Below are 12671 nucleotides of genomic sequence, written 5' to 3' on the forward strand. Positions count from 1 at the left end.
TGCCCTATTCCTTTAAATGGCAGTGAAGTTGTTGAAAGATTTCTGTGTAAATGTGCAATGTTTGAATTAAATATAGATTTGGGGTTCTGAGCCTGCTGAGTTGAGTGTGCTGAGAACAAGAATGGACCAATCACAATAAACTGAAATGATGGTGAGTGAATTGATTGGCACTTGTTTATTTTGTAGACAAACAATTTGACTTTTCCTCAGCCTGAATTGAAACAAATGACTTTGGTGTTGTCAAAAAATTTGCATTTTAAGCAAGTTAATTTTTTGATTCCATTAAAGTTAGAATAAAAAAGAAGTATTTATCATTACTACTTGTATGTCCTCTGGGATTTTTGTAGTACAAGGAAACAAGCTGTATTTTCAGTCTACTTTTACTGTTGTCATCTCCAAGACCTAAACAAATGTCAGTCCTCACAACTACTTCCAGTCTTTAAAGATGTCTATCAAAACTTTATGGTTTGGCTAGATTATGTGTTGAGAGACTCTAGTCTTATGTACCTCAAGGACACACTGCATTTTGTCACATCCACACAGCTATAAATTTTTGGCAGGATAATTCAGTCCATGGTATCTCAGCACCCTTTTAAATTTAAAGCACTTTTTCTTTTTCTTATAGGCTTTCTTTGTCAACCATAGAGGGATGCCTCATAGAGTCATACTTTTATTTAGCACTTCATGAAATTTCTATAGGTAAATATGAAAAGCCACAGTCTCTTTTATGACTAACTTATTTTACATTGGAAGTTAAGAAGTATGCCCCAAAAGAATGTGACACAGAGCATGAATTTAGAAAGGGATGTACAAGTCGAATGCCTTGAGAATTCAAAAGAAATAGATTATTAACATTCCTTTTTCACACTAATAAAAAGTTCCTCAATTTTGTAAGGATGTTACATAAGGTCTAGCTGGGCTGAAAATTCCATAAGAGCATAGGTTGCCCAGATATTTGCAGTTCTTCAAATAGGAAGCACAATTTCTTGTATTAAGGTTTTGATAGCTGCTAATTAATGAAATTACAATGATATTCTTGAGTAAGACCCTTCAAAATGACATGGTGCTTCTTGGTTGCATGTTCTCAGAAGAAACCAAATTTAGGGTATATATTATAAAAAAAACATTAACATGTAGGTGGGAACCCTGCCTTTCCATATCTCATTCCCCTAAGTAATAGGTAATCCCAGGAAACCAAGCCTATGCAGATCTCTTCATTTCTCTGGAATTGCTATCTTCTGGCACCAGTTTCCCAAACCTAGAACAAGAGGGAACACTCTGTCATAGCAAAGCCTCCATACCTCCTCCGAGTATATGTCAGAGTTAAATTCCAAGAGTCCTGAGTATGTATCTCATGATCAATGACTTTCTGCCTTATGACAGTTTTGCTACTTCTCTGATGACAGAACTCTCCTTTGCCCTTATTGGAATCAACTGTGCTTCTGAAATCATATCTCTCAAGTCCCACTCTCTGACATTCAGTTTATGCTCCTGCCACACTGGTCTTGAGCTCTTTTTGGAGAGAATTCTAATCCATTGATTGTTATAATGACCAAGATAGGTCGAGTATTTTGTATGTACAAAACCGCACGAATTGCATTCACTCTTGGCTTCCCCTCATGCTCAAGTGGAACTTCTCAATTCTACATCAATCCAACTATTTGTCTTTTTTGCCTCTGTACCCAGCCTGCTTAGCACCACTGGTGAAGAAACACAGGAATGCAGGTGGTCATTTTTGTTAACAGAGAGCATTGCTAGAAAAGTAGAGCTCTTCTCTTCACTCATTTTTTTTTTTTTTTCCTCCAGAGAAACTCTTTCAAGTATCTTCTTTTGTCAGGCTAATTCTCAGGAAAAAATGAATTCCTTTCAATTTTTCAGATAAAATGGAAGTGATTCAATAGGACCTGCCTCAACTTTTCATTATAAATTCTACAAAAATGCTGATCTCTGCACTTTCTTTCCTTCCTTCCCTTTTGCTATAAAGGGAAAGGAATTCGCACCCAAGGAGAGTCCCGTGCATACTGTAGTGTTTTTGGGGTGTCGATGATTTATCCATCATACCCTCTCTTCCATATCACTCCTCACTCAGGTACACTTCAGCCTTCCCCATATCCTCTCCACACACAATCTAAATCGTCTTTTGGGATCTGTTTTCATCCACTCATACACTTTACAGTTAATGCTTCTTTCTCAAGTGGTTTTATACACTATCTCCATTTTTTTATTCTACAAGTTTAATCTTTACCTCAAATATGACCTTCTCCAAGGTTACTATCCCTAACTGCAAGTGACAGCAATCACTTTATTACCTCTAAATCACATTCTTTGTCATACATTAATACATTAATCACTCAAATAATGTGTATGAAAAGTAAGGTAACTGTCCAAGACTGATAACCTGAAAGTTGGCTTAGAAAAGAATATGACCTTCTACAAAACACAATGAAATTTCAGTGCTTAAAGGGTAATCAAGCTTGACCAAGCTCAAGGGTTGGATGTCAAACTCTTGATTATTCTGTTTTCATGTGTAACTTTTATCTTTTTCCACTGTAATCACACAGTGAGTATTGTATAATGATTACAAACTTTGAAAGGCCATCAAGTATTTTTTCATATTTTTGACATACAGCAATTGCACATGTTTATGGGGGTATGGTGTGATATTTCAGCATATGTATGCAATGTGTAATGATTAAATGGGGATAACTAACATATCTATCATCTCAAACATTTACTATTTCTTGTACTGGGGCATTCAAAATCCCTTTTTCTAGCTATTTGTATTTGTAGCATTTCTGGCTTTACCCATTTTGAACATATTTCTTTTTTGACTCAGGAAGTTTTCTCTTACATGAGAGTCAATTCACTTATTTGTGAAGTTTTAAACTTTCAAACTGTTTTTAAAGGATGGTAGACCTCCAGGATTGATTGTCCAGGCTTCTTTATATTCTTTCTAAAATATTCTTTATCTCTGTTCCTTTTTATTTTTCAATATTCTGGGAATTTTCTCAAACTTATCTTCTAAATTAATTTGGTAAGATGGCCCTTTATTAAAAGTCCATTTTAAAAAATCTTATAATTTTATTCTCATTTTTTCAAAGGTTAATTCTTTTTGGGGGGGGGGTACTAGAGATTGAACTCAGGAGTACTCGACCACTGAGTCACATCCCCAGCCCTATTTCGTATTTTATTTTGAGACAGGGTCTCACTGAATTTCTTAGTGCCTCACTTTTTCTGAGGCTGGCTTTGAACTTGTGATCCTCCTGCTTCAGCCTCTCGAGCTGCTGGGATTACAGGGGTGTGCCACAGTGCCCAGCATAGTCTTTTTACATAGAAGTTCATCATTACTATTGTATTATATTTCCTTGAATTTCTCTGAGGGTACAAATTAGAATTGATTTCTGTTTCCAAAATAATCTCTGTTTTTCTCATTATCAAGTATATTTTTTTGTGTTTATTCAGTACTTCTCATTGATGATGTACATTTTTCTCAATTTTCAGGAAATATTTATGTGTCATTCCCCTTTTGAAATGTTGCATATAGCTAGTAACCATGGGTCTGTAACATTATGCAGTTTACTTTCTAATAGTTCACTGTCAAGTTCAGGGACTGATTCCAAGACCTGCTTATTTGCCTGTGTGTGCATTACAGTTTGGATTTACCTTAGAATTCATAGACGAGAAACATACAGGCAGACCCTGCAAAACACTTTAGGACATTTCTATTTTTGGCAGTGTATTTCTTTCTCTTTCCCCATGGGAATTGTGACAGTCCAACCTTAGTGCATACTCCATTCTGCTTCTCTTTTTGTGTCTCATCTAGAGTAAAACATGTCCTTAGCACCAAGATAACTTTTTAGAAATCATAGTTACTTTATTTTCAACTCTGATAGTGCTCAAGGATGCTCCCACTATAAGTCTCCCTTGATCTTAACAACCAATGGCTGTTTTCTAAGAATGTAATTTTAACAAGGAATGCTGCTTATATTTATTTTTGACTGCTGCATTTTGATCACAAATTTTGGTGGCTTAAAACAACACACAGTCATTGCCTTGAAGTTCTGTAGGTTAGTAAGGCAGGGCAGAGCTGAGTTCTCTGCTCAAGCTCTCACAAAGTTGCCATCGAGTTACTGGAGGGACTGGCTTGTGCTAGGGTCCCATCTCAGACTCTGGTTGCTCTTCCAAGACTGTTTAGTTGTTAGCAGAATTAAATTCCTAAAGTAGCAGAACTGAAGACTTGGTTGCCTTCCAGTTCTTAACTTGAGTCTGCTCTTAGCTCTTAGATGTCACCCATGTTCCTTGTCAACGACTCTCCCATCTTCAGAGTCAGAGACAGAGAATCTACTTTAAATAGAATCCCTAGTATGCTTCAAATCTATTTTTTCTTGTGTCTGACCTGGAGGCCCACCCATAATAAACTCCTTTTTTATTATTTTAATTGATGAGGAACCCTAATAACATCTGCCAGAATCCTTTTTGCCATATAATGGACATATTGTGAGAATGATATCTCCTCACATCCACAGATTGTGCCCACACTCACGATGGATATGTGGATAGTTTATTATGGTTATACAGGTTCTTTCACAATATTTGTTTCTATATTTAGCAGTTATAGTTCTAGTGGGTCAGTGTGGCTAATATAAAACAATGAAAAACAAATTAGACTAAAACGTTTGAAGAATTTTTTGTCTGAGTGATGTGAAATGAATAAAAAGGGAGTGTATGTTCTTGTAGACTTTGACCTCTAAGGATTTAATTAAAATACACATAATACTCACACACATAAGAGATAAATAATGGTTTACATCTACCTACAGTCAGAATCCATATTTAGAAAATAAATAAGTTTGCATATTCCATATTATCAAGTTTTATATTTTCAAGAGAAGACATAAACTCCTTAGAATTGTGTTTTCTCAGTGGTTTTATTTTGTTTTAAATTGTGGTCTCTGGTTTATATTTGCAAAACTCAAATTCATTTTGTGAATTTCCTAGAAAAAATCTGAACCCTTTATTCTCTCAGGCAGTTTCTAAGTGTCAGGAATTCAGGTGCAGCTTAGCTAGTAGTGTTCTGACACAGGTTCTCATAAATCTGTAGTCACTAGAACCTGGACTGGGGTTAGAGAATGTGTTTCTCAGAGTACTCATATGGCTATTGGCAGGAGGCATCAGTTTCTTCAACATGAATGAGTGATGAGAGAGAAGAGAAGGGAAGGGAAGGAAAGGGGAGAGAGGAGAGGAGAGAAGAAGAGGAGAGAGGAGAAGGGGGGAGAGCATGAAAGAACAACCTAATGGAAGCTCTATGTTGTGCTGCCTAATCTTGGAAGTGACATACTATCACTTCTGCCATATCATACGTTGTGATTCACTTTGTACATGTCTATCCCTTGCCCCAGTGAGAGGGAAGGATCATAGAGGGTATAATATTAGAAGATGGGATTTGTAAAGATTTTATTGATGGTCGTTTATAAATATGTGATATTCAGAAAAACTAACCAGACAATCAAAAGAGACAAGAGGGATGTTACCCATGGCTGACTTGACTTTCAAGGTGGATGCTACTGGTTGCATATAGTAGAATCTGAATTCTGTCATGTTCTTCTTTTAAGTTTGCCAAACATGGATCAAGATTGCAATTTGCCCACAGTTTTCTATTCTTCCTTCTTACAATTGATTTAACTTATTTCGGTATAGGGCTTCCCAAAACTGAGACCATGTTTTCCATTTTTTTTTTTTTCTTCTGGAACTAGAAATAACATCTGGAGTGAAGAGCTAGGGGTAACTTCTGAGTCCTGCCCTTTTATTTCCATTCCCCCACTTCTAACAATTGAAAGGTGGATGTGGGGACATGAAGTGGGCTTCCCTGAATCACAAGAATAAGAGGTCCTTTAGAGATAGCAAGGCAAGATGAGAGGAGGACCCCAGGAGTTGACCCTGTGGAGATGTCAGCCTAGTCCTGAATTGTTTGTATCGGAAACTTTAGATAAATCGACTTCCTTTGTATCTAAATCAAAATTTCTTTTGTTGTTTGATGCAATAGTCACATTTGCATTCTATTTATTTTTTGACCACTAACCTCATTTAATGATGAATTTTAAATTTCAATGCAGTATATTCCCAAATATATGACAATTAAAAGTTTTAACAGCTGGCGCGGTGGTACACACCTGTAATTCCAGCAGTTCGAGAGGCTGAAGTAAGAGGATCACTAGTTCAAAGATAGCCCTCAGCAACTTAGTAAGGCCCTAAACAACTTAGTGAGATCCTGTCTCTAAATAAAAAATATAAAAAATATTGGGGATGTGGTTATATTAAGTGCCCCTGGGTTCAATCCCTGGTACCAAAAAAAAAAAAAAAAAAATTTCACATAACTTAACTATGCACACTGATTTATTCTGCTATTTTTGAGTCTATTCTGTTCTGTTGAATTTTATTCCATTCCATTCTACTAAAACAATCAATTCTGGTCAATGCCCACTAAATCTATCTTATGACTCATTAATGGCTCACAATGCATATTTTGAGATACATGTCCAAAATAATACAATAAGAAGTGATAGGGCTGGGGAGATAGCTCAGTTGGTAAAGTGCTTGCCTTGCAAGCATAGAGCCCTGGGTTCGATCCCCAGCACCACAAAAAAAAAAAAAAAAAAAAAAAAAAAAAAAAAGTGATTTACCTGTGTGTGATATTCTATGACAGAACTCAGTTCCCTTAAATAAAATCCTGAGAATCTTTTAGCAGTAGCAAACTTTAAACCATCATTAGTTTTTATATGCTTGATTTATCAGCAGTTTGTCATTATTTAAATTGCAGTTTAAATTATAGTTTTAGGTAATATTTTCTGATTTTATTCATTCTGGAGAGGGTATGGAGTGTCTTGTATTGAATAGGTTTTGTGCTGCATGAATGAGAAATTATTTCCCTTAAAGAGCTATATTATGTCCAAATAGATAGATGCTAAACAGATTAAAATAAAATCTACCCATTGACCAGTGTCTTCCTATCTCCTCTCTGACAACTGGTAGCAACCTAAGGTGAATTTAAAAAAAAAGAAAGAGTGTAACTACTACTGTAATAACTCAAACATATGGTCATTCAATAATCAAAGAGTAATATTTTATGTTTTGCAACGAAGAAGACATAGAAAGTGAAACACTCAATGTATCATATATGCATAAGTGGAAGGACAGTCACCATCATCTGTCTTGTTCATCTTCCTCCTAGAGAAGATGAATTTTGAATCTGGAGGCTCAAAAAATCATTTAATTAGTAAGCTCAAATTTTTACTATTTTTCTTATACACAGCTTGTGGATTTTAATATAAGAAAAACAAAGTGCACATGGAAGATTATGTGATGAAGATTATAAAACTGAAGTTTCAGGAGCAAACTAGACCATGTTTACTGAGAATTATTATAATGAAAAAGCTCATATAGTTTAATACTCAAAATCCCTTTGTCACTTCCAATATCTTTGACATTTTAAAGTAACCGATCTATCACATTTTTTCCCAAACTAAAATCTTAGAAATGTATTTACTTGTCTACTTTGTATTAACCTGACTCTAGCTAGGGAGAATTTTCTTATCTCAAAAGTGGCAGGAATGTGCCCTTGGAACAAGTATCTTAGAGGTAAGATAGAGTTCAGACAGTGTGAAACTACTTATTTGGGTGTAGAGTGTTTGTGGACATTTGATGCCAATCTAAGACCCAGAGTTGAAAATTATAGTTAGGATTCAGATGAGTTTAAGTTAAAGAAATAAAGGCATTTCAGGGTGTTCTAAAGGGAAAGAGGGAAGAGGCAAAGCATAAAACTCTGAATTTCTGCTTGTTCTGTATTAATCACAGTTCCTTTTAGTATGTATCTGCTTGAAAGTGGAACCACAACACATTTGGAATATCTTATATAGGACAGCAGAGAACAGGCTATTTAAGTAGTGGCCAAGAACAACCTGATATTCTCAGCTACAAATTGAAAGTGAAGGTTACTTTCTTGTAGACTTTATCTTAAAGCAGTAAAACGGGTAACTGCAGCTACAACTGAAAGTATTGATTTTGTAATTTCAGCAAATTAAGAACAAGACAGAAAACCTATTAAACCTTTCCACTGATTGCCAGGGTACTTTTTGGTGATTCTGAGGGTGACATTAAAATTACATACACCTGTCTTTTTAAAGTAAAACATATACATTATATAGAAGATGCTAAATGTAATTTTGTTATGTATATTTTTACCTTTTCAGTATAAAACTTGTAAAACTTGGTATTATGAATGTCAAACGGTATATCTAATTTTTATACATTTTCATAAATTGAGGTTAAAGTTAGATGTACATTTATTACATTTTAATAAATTAAACTTTTCACAGGCCCAGAAGATTTTTGTAATAAAAACAGAGTAAGAAAATCCAATAACGTTATATACCAGAGCATTATGAGCAATGATTATATAGAAATATATTACAAAGACTACTGGAAAAGTGATCTAATTATATTTTTGTGTACAAGAGTAAAACAAACCAATTTTATAGTTTTAGGGAACGCATCAAACTTTTGAAAATGTGATTTCAAAATTTCTTAAGTGAATATATTAAAATTTACATTAATCATAATGTCAAAGAGGAAACTGTTTATGAAAAATTTGATAACAGGACAGATAGCCTACAGTTAAAATAAATTTAAGAAATTTATATCCTTCTTTTCACATTTACTGCAGTCCCAAATGTTGGACTTCTTAGTAGGTAGATCACATTACAGAAAATAAAATTTGAAACAAAAAAGTCCTCATAAACCATATAAAAATGTAAGAAGTTGGAGAAATTCTAGGATTAGTTGATTCAATGATTTAACCATACATGGATTTTTTAAAATGTAAAATTTTTAACCTTTCTTGTTCTCTCTTCAGCATCAGTCTTACCTTAATTATTGTTAAGATAGAACCATGTTCAAATACAGACACAAAAAAGATCATTAGAAAAAAAGGATAATTTCCTCCTTGCATCTCTTATCTCATTTTAAGAACAAGAAACCCTTTCCTGGAGTTCCTCTAGAATATTTCTTTCCTGCCTCATTGTCCAAAATTTCATCAAATTCCTATGACTTCAACATTCTCTGGTAAGGTGAATGAATCAACCACAATTAGCTTAGAAATCCAATTGTGATTAATTAACATGAGTTTGGGGTAAAGACATTCCATAAAGACACATGTTTCTATGCATGAAATGCATGAAATGGATTCTTGAATCAAATTCAGGCTCTCCCAACAAGAAGTAGGTTTGATTGAAGAGTCAGCTGTAACATCTGCCAAAGAATCCATCATTCATTTAACTAAGAGCAACTCATTAATTCTAACTCATCAGTAAATGCAATACTTTGAGAAGTTATTTGTAGTTGCAGTAGTGTGATCTAGATTTTACATTCATAAACTAAAGTAGTAAGAATATTATTTGAAGTATCCGAAGAAATACAGATAAAATTCCATCTAGCTCCCCAACATTTAACAAAAATATAGGGTACATTAATATTTTATGTTATAATATTTGAATATTTTTGAATTATGAGGAAAATGATATTTCAAATAATTTCAGGTAACATAAAAAGAACTAAGTAAATCATGTGGACATGTGTCTTGCAGTGTTTTAAAACTCAAACTCATAACCTCCCTTTACTCTTTTGTCTGCCATATGGACAGTTCCTCAAAAGTTTGTGGTTGCACTATGAGTTTCTATAAGGGTATTTGATCCTCTTGTTACACAGAAAGACAAATTTTTTAACAGTGACGAGAGAGACCTTTTAGTGTTGGAGTATTTTTGCAAAAAGAGTGAAATAATCAGTGAGGTCTCCCTCCTAATAATAAAGCTCTGTTCAGTATATTTGTAACTAAACCCCAAATGGTAACCCTAAAACACATTTCTTAAATATCTTTAAATTTTTGAAGACATTTTAAAGTGGGGAATAAAGCAGGAATGTGCAGAATTTTAATCAGTAGGTTATTCTGATTTATTATAACCTCAATTGGTTTCCATCAAAATTAGTATTTTTGATAAAGCATGAGCCCTTTCTTACTTTCATTAACTCATTCATTTGTTACTTTAGGCATAAAAATTTATTTTTAATTTACTATGTATTTTGGACTGGAACAAACATTTTGAAAGACATAAACATGAATTAAACAATTGTTTCCTTTCTTAAAAGATATTAGAGTCTTGGAGTAGATATGGGAAACTGTGGGAAGAAATTTATATCCTGGTGCAGGAATCAGGAATTGCTTTATGGAAATAAGTCTACTATTTCTAAAATTAGCTTGCAATCAGCATTGTCTTGCTTCTGCACTTTCTTTTAATAACTGTTCACAATGGTAGGCAACAAAACATAGAATTTAAGAAAATGATATAAAGTAAGGCTCTTTCTTATCAGATGGGGAGATTTCCAAGTATATAAAAGGTTGTTAGATAATAGGTGTGCAAAAGTACAGATAAATGTAGACTCCCCAAATATATAAAGTGGTAGGAATATTTTCCAAGAATTAATATATCATTTGTAAATGTTGTATTCAAAAGTTATGCAGCTATTATCAGAGTATTTTCAAGAAACTGTCCCAGATTTTTCTTGTCATTAACGATATGCTACCAAGGTATTAGAATCTTAAGACCAAAACAAAAGATTTTGGTGTAAAAATCTTGCCTGAATAGAAGTGCCTTTTTAAAAAAAAATCATGGATTTTTATAAAATAATACTGTGAACCTCTCAAATGAGTCTTAAATGATTATCAGTTGAGAAATTTAACCTGAAAGTAACTTTCAGATAGATAAGAGAAAAAACTTCATTAAGTGCCCTTGATAAAACATAGGTTGTTAATTTTTGTAGATTCTTATACTAAATAATATTACCTCTGATTTATTCATATTAATTAATAAAAAGATGATATATAGTACATTCTAAAGAAAGAATATCAAATAACATCAACTACAAAGTAAAAGAGAAGAAAATTAAAATATGATCTCAATAAAATGATTCTAAAATATTCATGTCAATAAACTTCTCTTACTGTAAAGAACTAAGTACAACTAACATAGCACCCAATGTCAATAAAGTGGGCAAGTTATTTAATTTGAAGAAATATGTTTGAGACATTTGAATGGGAGTGAATTTATTTTGACATTGAAAAATGTACTAATCTCCATTTTTCATGAAACTAAATCATTGGTTGATATAAGATCTTCCAATAACTTAATTAACTAGTATTTCACCTATATTACTAAACATAACATTTCCAAGGCACTGCAAAATGTAAATGGTGGTCATTGACTCAAAAGAAAATGCAGGCTCAATTCAAGCCCTGCATTGCTCTATGCCACATCGTTAGTCTATATAAGGTATGGGTGTCAGTCATATTTTCCTAATCTTTTAGCATCATATGGATGCTACTTAAGCTGGAAAAAGTCAGGAGAAGAAACAGAAAAAAATTAAAGATTAAAATAAAACTCTTATTTGTATATTTTCATAGTATCTGATGTGTTCTAATACATTTTAGCATGAAAATATTTCAGATTAAACAACAGCAATAACAAAATCTTCTGTTTCCAGACAGCATTTCATACACCATGGTTATTTAAGGTTTTATAACACAATGGAAAATTCTGTAGCTAGCCTCATTAAGGCCTAGAGGACAAATATATGAATATAGATCAACAGTACTCTTTCCAATCTCCATGTTATTTATCATTAAATATTCCTAGTAGTTCCCAGCTAAATAATCACAGCAGAGTTTCCAGGTAAGCCAAACATGTCTTCACAACTGTTCTCTACCTAGTACCCCAGATATCCATTACTATTCTGTTGTATCATTTGAAATTTATTATCTTAAAATTATGGCAAAAATTAGTCCTATGAATGCTTAATATATTTAATGACTCAGTTGTTGATCTTTTTCTATGCTTTAAATATTTTAATAGTTTCTGTGTAGGCTATTGCAAAGACCAGGGAAAAGAGAAAACTTGCAAAAAGGAAAAAAAAAAACCTATTTGAAGAATAGACTTAACTTACTTAAATTGTTCATAATGTATGTGTATACTTTACTTAATTTATAACTAAAAACAATATTTATCAGAAAACATTTAAGATATACAGATTAACCAAGAAAAGGAAATGCTTTCCTTTCTCCTCCATTACATAATACTAAACCCAAAGTGATTTCCTGAGGAAAATAATTGAGATGAATATGGCCATCACAAACCAGAGACAACAGAAGGCTGATACTTTCCTTTAAACCAGATGGGTCTTAGGAATGACTGCAGATTATCATAACCTTTTATAGGAAAGTGACTTCAATTGTAGTTGCCATTTTCACTGCAATTGTGGTGTCTATACTCTAATTAATTAGCAAATAATATAACCTCTGGCACCCTGCATGAAGCTTTTGATTTTTGGAATAGTTTTTCTTGCCTATATTAACAAGGACAATCAAGAGTAGATCACTTTGACTGAATGACAGAGTAGTACATCTTCATAATTCAAATTACATTTATATCAACTCTGCATTTAGTCATGATATAATCAGTTGAAATCTTGAGCTTCTTTATCTTCCATAGAACTTCATGCTGACTCAATTCTTTTAATGACAATATACTAATAGGATTTGAGAAGCAAGAAAAAATAAGTTTTCTAAA

This window comes from Sciurus vulgaris (genome assembly GCF_902686455.1).
Source record: "Sciurus vulgaris genome assembly, chromosome: 1".
Lineage (NCBI taxonomy): Eukaryota > Metazoa > Chordata > Mammalia > Rodentia > Sciuridae > Sciurus > Sciurus vulgaris.